Here is a 16,283-nt window from a genome sequence, read left to right as displayed (position 1 = left end):
AAAATAGACTTTAAAGCAACAAAGATCAAAAGAGACAAAGGAGGACATTACATAATGGTAAAAGGATCAATGCAACAAGAAGAGCTAATGATCCTAAAGATATATATACCCAATACAGGAGCACCCAGATACATAAGACAAGTCCTTAATGACTTATAAAGAGACTTAGCCTCCTACACAATAATAGTGGGAGACCGTAACATCACATTGTCAATATTAGACTGATCAACGAGATAGAAAATTAACAAGGACATCCAGGACTTGAACTCCGACCCGGAACAAGTAAACTTAATAAACATTTATAGAATTCTCCACTTCAAATACACAAAACACACATTCTTATCAGTACCATATCACACCTATTCCAAAAGTGACTACATATTTGGAAGTAAATCACTCCTCAATAATTGCATAGCATTTCATAGGTTTAAATGAAATATTGGTTGGCTGCTTGTTTGTTATTTTCTTCCCTTATTCCTTCCTGTCTCCATTGTTAAGCACAATTATTGGCATAAAAGAGGTTTTCAATTCCCATTTTTAGCCTGCATTCTAGCCTGGGCAATAAAGCAATACTCCCGTCCTCTCTCCCTCTTTCTCTTCCTTTTTCTTCCTCTTCTTAATCTCTTCTTTTTTTTCTTTCTCTCTTTCTTTCTTCCTTTTTTTTCTTCAAAATAAATAAATAAATAAATAGGGGCGGTTGGAGGCCACGTGTTGGAGACCGGTGTAGCCAACAAGCTGATAGGAAGATGTCTTCAGGAAATGCTAAAATTGGGCACCCTGCCCTCAACTTCAAAGCCACAGCCATTATGCCAGATGGTCAATTTAAAGATATCAGACTGTCTGACTACAAAGGAAAATATGTTGTATTATTCTTTTACCCTCTTGACTTTACCTTTGTGTGCCCCACAGAGATCATTGCTTTCAGTGATAGGGCAGAAGAATTTAAGTGATGGGTGCTTCTGTGGATTCTCACTTCTGTCACCTGGCATGGATCAACACACCTAAGAAACAAGGAGGACTGGGACCCATGAACATTCCTGTGGTATCAGACCCAAAGCGCACCATTGCTCAGGATTATGGGGTCTTAAAGACTGATGAAGGCATCTCATTCAGGGGCCTCTTTGTCATTGGTGATAAGGGTATTCTTCGGCAGATCACTGAATGACCTCCCTGTTGGCCACTCTGTGGATGAGACTTTGAGACTAGTTCAGGCCTTCCAGTTCATTGACAAACATGGGGAGGTGTGCCCAGCTGGCTGGAAACCTGGCAGTGATGCCATCAAGCCTGATGTCCAAAACAGCAAAGAATATTTCTCCAAACAGAAGTGAGTGCTGGGCTGTTTTAATGCCAGGCTTGCAGTGGGCAGCCATGAGAACCAAACCTCTTTTGTATTTTTTTTTCCCATGAGTAAAACACCAGACTTCAGATCCAGCTGACTTGTGGTGTGTTACGAGGCAGGCCTTTCCTACAGAGAGTGGAGAGACCAGCCTTTCTTCCTACGATAGAAATGGCCTGAGTTGTGTTGTGGGCAGGCCACTGATTTGTGTGATGTATCAGTAGAGGGCATCAACCCACTGATCTTTTGTAGTTTGTATTAAACTTGAACTGAGACAAAAATAAATAAATAAATAAATAAATAAACTGTATTTAGAAACTACAATCTAATTGCTAAATGTGTTAATTGTTTCTGAGTTCATAATCATTTGTAGAATTTTTCAGCAAACTACTTTTAATAAAAACTCTAATTGATCCATTTGATATATGCTGTATCTCATTCTAGCACTTCACTTAGAACATCTTGTTTTTGGCCACGCATGGTGGCTCACTCCTGTAATCCTAGCACTTTGGGAGGCTGACGCAGGTCCATCACGAGGTCAGGAGTTCGAGACAAACCTGGCCAGCATGTCGAAACTCCGTCTCTACTAAAAATACAAATATTAGCCGGGCATGGTGGCATGTGTCTGTAGTCCCAGCTGCTTGGAAGGCTGAGGCAGGAGAATTGCTTGAACCTGGCAGGTGGAGGTTGCAGTGAGCCGAGATGGTGCAACTTCACTCCAGCCTGGGGGACAGAGTGAGACTGTCTCAAAAAAAAAAAAAAAAAAAAGAACGTCTTGTTTTCCCCAGGTTCCTTGTGATTACTTTTATGGTCTTAACACTCATCTTCCTACCTGGTTTTATAGAAAGTGATCTCTCCTTGACTGACAAGCCTAGGGTAGAGAAAAAAGAAAAAAAAAAAGTGACCTTTCCTTTTCTTGCTCACCATGCAAGCTGTCAGTGGATCTACCATTCTGGGGTCTGGAGAACGGTGACCCTCTTCTCACAACTCCACTAGGCAGTGCCCCAGTAGGGACTCTGTGTGGGGGCTCCAACCCCACATTTCCCTTCTGCACTGCCCTAGCAGAGGTTCTCCATGAGAACCCCACCCATGAAGCAAACTTCTGTGTGGGCATCCAGATGTCTCCATACATCCTCTGAGATCTAGATGGAGCTTCCCAAACCTCAATTCTTGACTTCTGTGTACCCACAGCCTCAACACCTCCTGGAATCTCCCAAGGCTTGGGGCTTCCACCCTCTGAAGCAACAGCCTGAGCTGGACCTTGGCACCTTTTAGTCACAGCTGGAGTGGCTGGGACGCAGGGCACCAAGTCCCTGGACTGCACACAGCATGGGGACTCTGGGCCCAGCCCATGAAACCATTTTTACCTCCTAAACCTCTGGGCCTGTGATGGGAGGGGATGCTGCAAAGGTCTCTGACAGGCCCTGAAGACATTTTCCCCATTGTCTTCATGATTTTTTTTTTTTTTGAGACAGAGTTTTGCTCTTGTTACCCAGGCTGGAGTGCAATGGCGCGATCTCGGCTCACTGCAACCTCCGCCTCCTGGGTTCAGGCAATTCTCCTGCCTCAGCCTCCTGAGTAGCTGGGATTACAGGCACGCGCCACCACGCCCAACTAATTTTTTGTATTTTTAGTAGAGACGGGGTTTCACCATGTTGACCAGGATGGTCTCGATCTCTTGACCTTGTGATCCACCCGCCTCGGCCTCCCAAAGTGCTGGGATTACAGGCGTGAGCCACCGCGCCCGGCTGTCTTCATGATTAACATTCGGCACCTTGTTACTTATGCAAATTTCTGCAGCCAGCTTGAATTTCTCCTCAGAAAATGGGATTCTCTTTTCTTTTTTTTTTTTTTTTTTGAGATGGAGTTTTTTTGTTCTTGGTGACCAGGCTGGAGCGGAATGGCTTGATTTGACTCACTGCAACCTCTGCCTGCCGGGTTCAAGCAATTCTCCTGCCTCAGCCTCCCAAGCAGCTGGGATTACAGGCATGTGCCACCATGCCTGGCTAATTTTGTGGTTTTAATAGAGACAGGGTTTCTCCATGTTGGTCAGGCTGGTCTTGAATTCCCAACCTTAGGTGATCCACCCGCCTCAGCCTCCCAAAGTGCTGGGATTACAGGTGTGAGCCACCTCGCCCGGTCCTCTGTTTTCTATTACATTGTCAGGCTGCAAATTTTTGAAACTTTTATGCTCTGGTTCCCTTTTAAAATGGAATGCCTTTAACAGCACCCAAGTCACCTCTTGAATGCTTTGCTGCTTAGAAATTTCTTCTGCTAGATACACTAAATCATCTCTCTCAAGTTCAAAGTTCCACAAATCTCTAGGGCAGGGGCAAAATGCTGCCAGTCTCTTTGCTAAAACATCACAAGAGTCACCTTTGCTCCACTTCCCAACAAGTCTCTCATCTCCATCTGAGACCACCTCAGCCTGGACCTTATTGTTTATGTCACTATCAGCATTTTTGTCAAAGCCATTGAACAAATCTCTAGGAGGTTCCAAACTTTCCCACATTTTCCTGTCTTCTTATGAGCCCTCCAAACTGTTCCAACCTCTGCCTGTTATCCAGTTCCAAAGTCACCTCCACATTTTTGGGTATATTTTCAGCAATGCCCTACTCTACTGGTACCAATTTATTGTATTAGTTGTTTTTACACCGCTGATAAAGACATACTCGAAACTGGGAACAAGAAAGGTTTAATTGTAATGGCTCACACCTGTAATCCAAGCACTTTGGGAGGCTTAGGTGAGTGGATCATGAGGTCAGGAGTTTGAGACCAGCCTGGCTAACATGGTGAAACCCCATCTCTACTAAAAGTACAAAAATTAGCTGGACTTGGTGGTGTGCACCTGTAATCCCAGCTACTCAGGTGGCTGAGGCAGGATGATTGCTTGTACCCGGGAGACAGAGGTTGCAGTGAGCCGAGATTGTGCCACAGCACTCCAGCCTGGGTGGAGTCTGCACAGAGCAAGACTTCATTTAGGAAAAAAAAAAAAAGATTTAACTGGACTTACAGTTCCACGTGACTGGGGAAGACTCAGAATCATGGTGGGAGGTGAAAGGCACTTCTTACATAACAGCAGCAAGAGAAAATAAAGATAAAGCAAAAGCAGAAACCCCTGATAAACCCATCAGATCTCATGAGACTTGTTCACTATCATGAGAATAGCACAGGAAAGACCGGCCCCCATGATTCAATTATTTCCACCTGGGTCCCTAAAATAGCATGTAAGAATTCTGGGAGATAGAATTCAAGTTGAGATACGAATGGGGGCACATCCAAACCATATCACTCCAGTTCCCAACAAGTTATTCATCTCCATCTGAGACCACGTCAGCCCAAATTTCATTGTTCATATCATCATCAGCACTTTGCTCAAAGCCATTCAACAAGTCTTTAGGGAGTTCCAAAAGTTCCCACATTTTCCTATCTTCCTCTGATCCCTCTGAACTGTTCCAACCTCTTTCTGCTAACCAGTTCCAAAGTCGCTTCCACGTTTTTGGGTGTCTTTTCAGCAGCACTGCACTCTGCTGGTACCAATTTACTGTATTAGTCTGTTTTCATGCTGCTGATAAAGACATACCAGAGACTGGGTAATTTACAAAAGAAAGAGGTTTATTAGGCTGGGCGTGGTGGCAAGTGCCTGTAGTCCCAGTTAGTCGGGAGCCTGAGGTGGGAGGATCACTTGAGCCCAGGAGTTCTGGGCTGTAGTGTGCTATGCCGATCGGGTGTCCACACTAAGTTCGGCATCAATATGGTGACCTCCTGGGAGCAGGGGACCACCAGGTTGCCTAAGGAGGGGTGAACCGGCCCAGGTCAGAAACGTAGCAGGTCAAAACTCCCGTGCTGATCAGTAGTGTGATCTCGCCTTGTGAATAGTCACTGCACTCCAGCCTGGGCAACATAGAGACCCCATCTCTTAAAAAAAAAAAAAAAGAGGCCGGGCGCGGTGGCTCAAGCCTGTAATCCCAGCACTTTGGGAGGCCAAGGCGGGTGGATCACGAGGTCAAGAGATCGAGACCATCCTGGTCAACACGGTGAAACCCCGTCTCTACTAAAAATACAAAAAAATTAGCTGGGCACGGTGGCGCGTGCCTGTAATCCCAGCTACTCAGGAGGCTGAGGCAGGAGAATTGCCTGAACCCAGGAGGCGGAGATTGCGGTGAGCCGAGATCGCGCCATTGCACTCCAGCCTGGGTAACAAGAGCGAAACTTCGTCTCAAAAAAAAAAGAAAGAAAGAAAGAAATAGGTTTATTGGACTTACAGCTCCACGTGGCTGGGGAAGCCTCACAATCACGGCAGAAGGTGAAAGGCATGTCTCACGTGGTGGTAGACATGAGAAGAGAGCTTGTGCAGGGAAACTCCAGTTTTTATATAATCATCAGCTCTCAAGAGACTTATTCACTATCACGAGAACAGCTAGGGAAAGACCTGCCCTAATGATTCAATTACCTCCTACTGGGTTCCTCCCACAACAGTAGGAATTCAAGATGAGATTTGGGGTGGGGACACAACCAAACCATATCACATAGTTCTTAAGATAGCAGGCTTTGGAATCAGATTGCCTGGATTTTCATCTAGAGTATGGGAAATTAAGTTGATGAAATGGTGAGTTTCAAGCATTCTCCCAGGCATGCTATCCTAGAATAGGTCATAGTACACATCAAATAAAGATGCTTGAATCACTTTAAAACATACAAGTAGGCTGGGCACAGTGACTTACACCTATAATCCCAGCACTTTGGGAGGCTGAGGTGGGCAGATGACCTGAGGACAGGAGTTTGAGACCAGCCTGGTCAACGTGGTGAAACCTCATCTCTACTAAAAATTCAAAAAATTAGCCGGGCATGGTGATATGCATCTGTAATCCCAGCTACTCTGGAGGCTGAGGCAAAAGAATCACTTGAACCTGGGGGCAGAGGTTGCAGTGAACTGAGATCGTGTCACTGCACTCCAGCCTGGGTGACAAAGTAAGACTCTGTCTCAAAAAAAAAAAGAAAAAAGAAAAAAAACAACTAGAAGCAAGAGGGTAAGAGATGGGAAAAGCTGACACATTTAGGAATGGATCCCGGGATGCTGGAGGACCACACTACCTGAATGTCCTCTTTCTCTCTCCTCTCACCCCCAACATTACATTAGTCTTCCCTGCTGACGGTTTGATTACAAAGACCAAAGCTAAGACCAAACAAGGGTGCTCTCAGCAGATGGAAGGTGCCTGAAGCAAGTGTACGCCTACTTTTTCTGGGAGAGACACAGGAACAAGCACCTCTGACACAAAACTGTAGTTCACCAATTAGTCTGCTGAACAGCTGTGGATTTTGCCTACATCTCTTGAATTGAGCACAGTGGGTGCCTGATTTTGGAGATAATATTAAAGTATGATAAAAATATTGTGGTTGTATTTAGAAAAAAAGGGTATTTATCTTATAGAGAGACATGCAAAAATATGTATGGATAAAGTAAACAGGTGGGGATGTGAATGTATTTTATTTTATTTTATATTTTGAGATGGAATCTTGATCCATCTCTCAGGCTGGAGTGCAGTGATGTGATCTCAGCTCACCACAACCTCTGCCTCCCAGGTTCAAGCGATTCTCCCATCTCAGTCTCCCCAGTAGCTGGGACTATAAGTGTGCACCACCAAGCCCAGCTAATTTTTGCATTTTAGTAGAGATGGGGTTTCGCCATGTTGGCCAGGCTGAACCTAAACTCCTGACCTCAAGTGATCTGCCTACCTTGGTCTTGGCCTACCAAAGTGCTGGGATTATAGGAATGAGCCACCATGCCCAGCCTGTTTCTTGGTTTTAAATCCACATTAGCAATTCAGAAGGTGGTATACAGAGTGTGTTCTTCAGAACTGAGCCTCTCAAAAATTTTTCAGTGCTCCATGATCTGCAGGATAACACCTCAGCAGGATAAGGGAGAGGGATAGGGAGTAGGAAGTAGGACTTCAGGGTTACAGGGGACACCACACATTCACCACTAAAGATGAACGGTTTCGTGGGCAAATACCAGGTCGAACTGGCTCAAACTGGATTCTTAATTGCCAGAATTCTTAAAACATTAAGTAACTATAATAATGACGGCAGTGGTAGCCAGTCTGGAGTGGCTGCTGCCATGATGCTGAGGGAGGTGCAGATGGGGCTCCATACTCCTTGGAGCCAGGGAGCCAAGAACAGATGGGAGTCCCATCCCCTTCTGAGTTGGAGGGGTTGGAGCCCTGCCCTCCAGGGCACAGCTGCAGTTGCCCAGTCACAGCTGTGGAATTGAGTTTTCCTGAACTCTCCGGAACCAGGAAGGCCCTCTGCCCCCCACAGTCTTGGATGTGCCTGCTCCCACTGCCTGGCCTCTCCCTACTCCTGGTGCTTGCTCCGATTTTGGAGTAAAGGTGAGGCCAAGCCTGGGTGCTGTCACAACGAGGCCTGGTGTGCATATGCTCAGGAGAGCACTGACACACGAGGACCCTGCTGCCTCAGCCCCCTCCAGACTTTAGGCAACTAATGAACATGGGAGGGAGGCTGAGTGGGGGCTGAAGGCAGGTTGGTGTGGGCCTGCAGGTGCCCCTTGGCATGAACAGCCTGTGTGTCATGGGCACTGTGGATAACAGAGTGATGGCAGCAAGAGGCAGATAGGCTCCTTGGCAGAGAAAGGCAAGTACCAGTGAAGCCCCACCTTCTAGCCAGGGATAGCCTGAAGCCTGGTGGCCACGATGTCAGTTCCACTGATTGGAGTGAGAAATTTTGGTGATTTTTTTGGGCCTGCCCATGGCCGCCCATGGACCAATCAGCATGCATTTCCTCCCCTCTGAAGCCCATAAAAATCCACAGACTTGGCGGGTGCAGTGGCTCATGGCTGTAATCCCAGCACTTTGAGAGGACTAGGTGGGTAGATCACTAGGTCAGGAGTTCGATGTCAGCCTGGCCAATGTAGTGAACCCCCATCTCTATTAAAAATACAAAAGTTAGGGTGGCTGGCACCTGTAGTCTCCACTACTTGAGAGGCTAAGGCAGGAGAATTGCTTGAACTTGGGAGGCGGAGGTGGCAGTGAGCCAAGATCACACCACTGTACTCCAGCCTGGGTAACAGAGTGAGACACTGTCTCAAAAATAATATAAAATAAAATAATACCCCCAGACTCAGCTGACTTGGGCAGACTACTGGACAACCTTCCTGCAGAGAGGAGATACCCACTGTGGGTCTTCTCTCCACTGAGAGCTGGACACTTGTCAGGACGACTTGCCTGTGAAAAGGAGCTACCCACTTTGGTCTTGAACTTCTGGCCTCAAGTGATCCTCCCATCTCAGCCTCCCAAAGTTCTGGGATAACAGGCCTGAGCCACCATGCCTGGCCAGGAGCTGCCCACTTTGGGTCTCCTGAGAACTGCTCTGCTGCTAAATGAAGCTCCTCTCCACCTTGCTCACCCTACAGTTGTCTACATACCTCATTCTTCCTTGATGTGGGACAAGAAAGAACTCAGGACCCACTGAATGGCAGGATTGAAGGAACTGTAATAGGCTGGGCGTGGTGGCTCACTCCTGTAATCCCAGCACTTTGAGAGGCCGAGGTGGGTGGATCACCTGAGGTCAGGAGTTTGAGACCAGCCTTTCCAACATGGTAAGACCCTGTCTCTACTAAAAAATACAAAAATTAGCCAGGCGTGGTGGCATATGCCTATAATCCCAGCTACTCGTGAGGGTGAGGCATGAGAATTGCTTGAACCCAGGAGATGGAGGTTGCAGTGAACTGAGATTGTGCCACGGCACCCTGCCTGGGCAACAGAGCAAGATTCCATCTTAAAAAAAAAAAAGCTGTAACAGAAACAGGGCTGAAACATGACTTGCTACCCCTGCCCCCAATTCGACACATTGCACAATAGAGAGAAGAACGGTGACCCTCTTGGGATACCAGACCTAGGGGTGCCCCGAGTCAGGACTATGTTGCCCTCTTTGGAGTTCTGCAGTTCCTGCTGCCTCCACCTGGAGCTGCCTGCCCTGCCACAGCAGCCAGCATGCCTGGTTGTGTACAGTGGCTGGACCCCGGACTTGCTCACCCACACACCCCTCGCCACTCCGTGCCTGGTTTGCGCTTAGCAGGTATGGGATGAGTGCAGTCTGCCAGGCAAAGTGGGCAGAATGAGCCCAGTGAGTGCAAGCAGTACTCAGGCAGTACAGAGGTTTTTGACTGGCAAAGCGACACCTTAAGGATCCTGTGACAATAATATACACGGTGATTCTCCCAGAGACGGAATTCAGAATGAAGTCATTCTGAAGTGTGTCAACTCCTTTTTCAAAGAGCATCTCAAGAAATTTTCATCTGAGCCACTTATTTGCTGTGAGAACTTAAAAGTATAATTAGCCACAAAAAATAAAGAAATAAAAAAAACAAAAAAAATTTTTAAAAAGTATAATTAGCCTCTTTAAACCTCAGTTTCTTTATTTAGAAAATGAAGACAATAATCCTACCCCATTGCTATTGCGGAGGATTAAGTTAGAAATTAGATAACAAGTTTATGGTGTCCAGCACAAACTCATTAAAGCTATAACTAAGATTAGTAATACATTCTATCGAATTTAAATACAAAGCATTGTTTGTGTGTGTGAGGGTATTTAGAGAGAGGGTCTCACTCTGCCACCCAGGCTGGAGTGCAGTGGCATGATCATAACTCACTACAGACTCAAACTTCTGAGCTCAAATGATCCTCCTGCCTCACCCTCTCAAAGTGCTGGCATCATAGGTGTTAGCCACCAGGCCCAGCCCTAATTATCATTTTAATTTCTTGTATTTTCCTGTGCTGATGTACCATAGTTTACTAAGCAATTCTAATGTCAGATACTTAGCTTTTTCTCCACTTTTAAAAATATATCACAGTCAGTGCTGTAAGGAAAAACTGTACTGTTGCTTGTTTTTTGCTTTTCTTTAAATATTGCCTTTAGGTTAAATTTTTAGAAGTCAAATTACAATAAAATAGTATGAGCTCCATTCAGTGTTTGCTGTATATAGTCTCATTGTTTCTAAAAGAATTGTATCATGCACATTTTTTACCTGATATGATATTAAGCAGTAGTTCCTGATCTATTTCAAAATGTTTATCTAAACTCCTTGAAAAATGCTGTTAAGGCGGAGCGCAGTGGCTCACACCTGTAATACCAGCACTTTGGGAGGCTAAGGCGGGTGGATCACCTGAGGTCTGGAGTTCAACACCAGCCTGGCCAACATGGTGAAACTCCATCTCTACTAAAAATACAAAAAATTAGCCAGGCATGGTGGCAGGTGCCTATAATCCCAGCTACTTGGGAGGCTGAGGCAGGAGAATCACTTGAGCCCAGGGGATGGAGGTTGCAGTGAGCCAGGATCCTGTCATTGCACTCCAGCCTGGGCAACAACAGTGAAACTCTGTCTCAAAAAAAAAAAAAAATGCTGTTAATATTCATATATCTAAAAATTAGTCCTTGAAAAGCAAATAATATAACAATAACAATCAACAGAAACTATTCTCATTTACCTAAAGAGTTTAAAAATAATTTTAGGCTAGACGCAGTGAATCACACCTGTAATCCCAGCACTTTGGGAGGCCAAGGTGAGTGGATCACCTGAGGTCAGGAGTTCAAGACCAGCCTGGCCAATGTGGTGAAAACCTGTCTCTATTAAAAATACAAAATTAGCTGGGCATGGTGGTGCACGTCTGTAACCCCAGTACCTGGAAGGCTGAGGCAGGAGAATCACTTGAACCTGGAAGGCAGAAGTTACAGTGAGCTGAGATCACTCCACTGTACTCCAGACTGGGCAATAGAGTGAAACTCTGTCTCCAAATAAATAAATAAAAATAATTTAATAATATAATTAATTGATTCATTATTAATTATAAATTTTCTTCTGTCTTTGAACCTCTTATTGGAAAAATTATCAATAGTCATTGACATAGCATATGGGCGGCATGAAGAAGTACAGAATAATTTACAAAATGTATATATCTCAATTTTGTAAAATGTATCTTATCTTTAGAAATAAAAACCTTTAATTTGAGGGAGAAGTTATACCAATTACCAAATAATTTACTTTAGTAGCTAACCCTAGCATCCAGAGCTACCTTCGGGCTGTTAAAAATACTAGAATTTGGCTGGGCGCCGTGGCTCCAGCCTGTAATCCCAGGGCTTTGGGAGGCCGAGGCAGGCAGATCACAAAGTCAGGAGTTTGAGACCAACCTGGCAAACATGGTGAAACCCTGCCTTTACTAAAAATACAAAAAATTAGCCAGGCATGGTGGCAGGTGCCTGTAATCCCAGCTGCTTGGGAGGCTGAGGCAGGAGAATCACTTGAACCCTGGAGACAGAGGTTGCAGTGAGCTGAGATCACGCCACTGCACTCCAGCCTGGGCAACGAAGTGAGACTTTGTCTAAAAAAAAAAAAAAGTTAGCTTTCTTTTCAAAGAATGAGCTCCATATCCTGAGTGATTTCATTCCTCCCTTCACCTTTTGGGGTTGTAGGAATAAGGCTTATTATACATAAGAAATGTTTTATACTACTCTTTACGCAAAGTATGATTATCACACAGCAAAATGCACAGATATAAATTGTGATCAGTTTTCACAAACACATAAACCTGCATTAACCACACACAAAAACCCCAAAAAGCAACTTGAGCCTCCTTCTAGTCAATTCTCTTCTTACCTTCTTACTCCCCAGAAACAACTACTATTCTAATTCCTTTCATTAAGGATTAACTTTGCCTATCTTAGAACTTTATGTAAATGGAATCATTTAGTAGGTGCTGTTGTGTTTGCCTCTTCAACTCAGCATGCTTTTGAATTCATTCATATTGTTGCATGTTATCGGTAGTCCATTCCTTTTTACTACTTAGTATTTTGCTTTATGAATATTACACACTTTGTTTATCCATTCTCCTGTTAATGGGCATTTAGGTTGTTTCCAATGTCCAACTATTACGAGTAAAGCTGATAATGAACATTCGTATGCAACTCATTTTGTAGACATACATATTTCTTTTGAGTCAATTCCTAGAAGTGGAATAGTTGGGTCATGTGATGGGTGTAATGTTTAACTTTATGAGAAACTGATGAACTCTGACAAATCAATAAGAAAAAGACAATCTTATAGAATAGAAGAAAGACTTGAATAGATGTTACAAAAGAGATCCAAATGGTTAATAAGTATGAAAAAGATACTCGATTTCTTCAGTTATCAGAGGAAAGCACATTAAAATTACAATGTAATATATTACAAAATCACAATGCAATACATTACACACCAACCAGAGTAAGTTAAAAGATGGAAAATACTGGCCAGGCACAGTGGCTCACATCTGTAAACCCGGCGCTTTGTGAAGCCGAAGCAGGCAGATCACCCTGAGATCAGGAGTTCGAGACCAGCCTGGTCAAAATGGCGAAACTCCGTCTCTACTAAAAATACAAAATTTAGCTGAGTGTGGTGGCACATGCCTGTAATCCTAGTTACTCGGGAGGCTGAGGCAGGAGAATAGCTTGAACCCAGGAGGCAGAGGTTGCAGTGAACCAAGATCGCACCACTACATTCCATCCTGGGTGACAGAGTGAGACTCCAGCTAAAAAAAAAAGGAAGATACCAAGTACTGGTGAGGAGATAGAACAAACAGAAAGAATGCTCATACAATCAGACATATGAAAATGCTTTCTTTATGATCTTATTTACATAAAGTACAAAGACAAGTCAAAACGAATCTATTAGTTTGAAGTCAGCATAGAGGTCGTCTCTGTGGGAGGGAAGGTAGTAATTGAAAGGGAACACAAGGAAGTTTGGGAATAGTGATAATGTACTGTTTCTGGATCTGGGTGCTGATGACATAGTTGTGTTCAGTTTATAACCATTCACCAAGCTATATACTTATGATATGTGCACTTTTATGTATGTATAGCATACTTCAATAAAAGTCTTTCTTGAAACTACAATGCAATACCACCTTGTACCCGGCAGAATAGCTAAAATAAAAAAGACACAAAATACAGTTGTCCCTTGGTATCCATGGAGGATTGGTTCTAGGATCCCTTGGATACCAAAATCTGCAGAGGCTCATGTCCCTGATATAAAATGGTGTAGTATTTGCATATAACCTATAACATGCTCCTGTATGCTTTAAATCACTCTAGATTACTTATAATACCTAATGCAATGTAAATGCTATGTAAATAAATGGTTGTTATGCTTAAAAATCTTTTTAAATTATTGTATTCTTGTTTTTTATTGTGTTTTTTTCCTGCAAATATTTTCCATTCTCGGTTGAATTCACGTATGTGAAACCCATGGATATGGAGAGCTGACCGTACTAAGTATTGGCAAAGATATACAGCAACAAGTATGCTCGTATGAGCCAGGCGTGGTGGTTCATAGTTGTAATCCGAGAACTTTGGGAGGCTGAGATGAGAGGATTGTTTTGAGGCCAGGAGTTCCAGACCAGCCTGGGTAACATAGTGAGAAAAATAAAAAATGGAAAGAAGTCAGGTGTGGTGGTGCATATCTGTAGTCTCAGCTACTTGTGAGGCTGAGGCAGGAAGATTGCTTGAGCCCAGGAGATCAAGTCTGCAGTGAACTTTGATCGTGCCACTGCCCTCCAGCCTTGGCAACAGAGTGAGACCTGTCTCTAAATAATAATAATAAAAATTTTAGAAAAAGAATGCTCAAATATATGGTTGGCCATGTCTAGTAACACTAAATATGTGTATATATATATATACACATGCATACACACATGTGTATATATATATGTAATTTTATTTATATTACACAGGTGTACATACTCAATAGAAATGAGTATATATGGTCATCAAAAGACACATTTTTTTTTTTTTTGAGATGGAATTTCACTCTTGTTGCCCAAGTTGGAGTACAGTGGCGTGATCTTGGCTCACTGCAACCTCTGCCCCCGCAGGTTCAAGTGATTCTCCTGCCTCAGCCTATCAAGTAGCTGGGATTACAGGTGCGCACCACCACGCTAGGCTAATTTTTTGTATTTTTTTTTTCTTGGAAGAAAATCGGTTTATTCTAATTAACTCACAAAGAATAAAATCATAACAGCTAGTTTAAGGAGGCCACACAAACATTTGACCAGCTCCAAATTCTACAGAGTAGGAACACCCCCTTCCATTTCAATCCTGAAGCAAGGAAGCTCGGAACAACAGGAGAGCTTTAACTGATGGCTACACTTTATACCTTCACACCTTCACTATTAATTAAATTTTTATATTAAATTAACTTGGTTATGAGAGCTGGTTTTCCATTTCTCCAGGTTGAACTTCTTGATTAGGCCAATCTGTTTGCAGGTCGGCACTGTTTCAGCACCTCACTGAAACCCTCACAGAGCTTGATGTCACCCTGGTTCTGGGCACACTCCAAAAACTGATCTCATACAAGCAAGGCTGCTGCTGCTGTGCCAGCTGGGTTCCCTGAGGCTCCTGGTAAGTAATGTCAGGTTTCTCGGGCTCAGGATCACTTCCTCCACTGAAGCCCCCAGTAATGGCGTGGCCCAGTGTGTGCCCCACAGCAGAGCCCACAGCCACGCCAGCTGCAGTCGTTGCCATCTGGGCCAGCAGACCTGGCTGCCGGGGCGCAGCAGCAGGAGAACCAACTACAGAGGCGGGTGCTGCTGCTGCTGGCCTGGGCACAGCTCTCATCTGAGGGGCCTGGCTGACCGGAGTGGCCATGTGGGAGGTGCGGCTGTGGCTTCGGCTTCCACGCGGCATCCTAGCTACGGGGCGGCTCAGCCTTTAGACGTGCAATCAATTATATGTATTTTTAGTAGAAACTGGGTTTCACCATATTAGCCAGGCTGGTCTTGAACTCCTGACCTCAGGTGATCCGCCTGATCTGGCCTCCCAAAGTGCTGGAATTACAGGCGTGAGCCACCGCACCCAGCCTAAAAGACACGTTTAAGACTATTAAGAGCAGCAGTATCCATAATAACCAAAGCTGGAAGCTGCCCAAATGTTCAACAGTGGTAGAATGAATAAATTGTGGTATATACACATGATGGAATGTTATGTATCAATGAGAATGAATGAACTACAGCTGCATAAAACCACATGGGTGAACTTCACAAACTTAAAGTTGAGAATCCAGATATCAAAACATATTAGTCCAGCCCAGAGTGGTGGCTCACACCTGTAATCCCAGCACTTTGAAGGCTGAGGCAGGCAGATCACTAGAGGTTAGGAGTTGGAGAACAGCCTAGCCAACATGGCAAAACTGTTTCTCTACTAAAAATACAAAAAGTAGCCAGGTATGGTGGTGGGTGCCTGTAATTTCAGGTACTCAGGAGGCTGAGGCAGGAGAATCGCTTGAACCTGAGAGGTGGAGGTTGCAGTGAGCAGAGATTGTGCCACTGCACTCCAGTCTGGGCAACAGAGTGAGACTCCATATCAAAAAAATCAAACCAAAACAAAAACAAACAAAAAACCATATTATTCCATTTGTATAAAGTTCAAAAAATAAACTAATTTATGATGTCAGAAGAGAGGATATGATTAATCTTAGGGGATTTTGTTACTGGAACTGTCACAAGAAGGTTCCTAGGGTTGTGATAATGTTCTGTTTAAGATTTCTGGGCAATACAGAAGAGTGTGAGCTTTGAGGAAATTCATCAATCTGAACAGTAATGATCTGTACATTAATTCATCAAGCTGAACACTGAATCTATGAAATTTCAACATTTACTTTAAATGTGCCCTTTGATCTGAGATCCAATCTGATTTAAACATTACCTGAATGCTATCTTGTTTCTTTGGGTCACTTTTTTCTTTTTTTCTTCCAGGGCTTTCAGAAAGACTGTAACTATTAAAAAGGGAAGTTCTGTGTTGCTCCTTGCAGCACTGTGAACATAATATACACAAATGTTCTAGAACAGCCAAGTGACAAAGCATTAAGCTACATCATTAGTGTGCAATAGCTAACTAGTTTGGA

The 16,283-nt window shown here is 44.0% G+C and overlaps 2 pseudogenes across 1 annotated transcript; one reads left to right on the top strand and one right to left on the bottom strand.

Moving 5' to 3' along the window:
• The first annotated feature begins 396 nt into the window (after positions 1-396).
• On the top strand, positions 397-1,829 carry LOC105734437 (peroxiredoxin-1-like; annotated as a pseudogene). The gene has a single exon (XR_001111510.3). The product of XR_001111510.3 is annotated as a peroxiredoxin-1-like (transcript).
• Positions 1,830-14,627: 12,798 nt separating this feature from the next.
• On the bottom strand, positions 14,628-15,067 carry LOC105734372 (coiled-coil-helix-coiled-coil-helix domain-containing protein 2-like; annotated as a pseudogene).
• Between the last annotated feature and the right edge of the window lie 1,216 nt (positions 15,068-16,283).

This window comes from Aotus nancymaae, unplaced genomic scaffold (genome assembly GCF_030222135.1).
Source record: "Aotus nancymaae isolate 86718 unplaced genomic scaffold, 86718_ANA_hifiasm-v0.15.2.pri h1tg000057l, whole genome shotgun sequence".
Lineage (NCBI taxonomy): Eukaryota > Metazoa > Chordata > Mammalia > Primates > Aotidae > Aotus > Aotus nancymaae.
The sequence above is the reverse complement of the archived record's forward strand: the minus strand, read 5'-3'. Positions and strand labels throughout refer to the sequence as shown.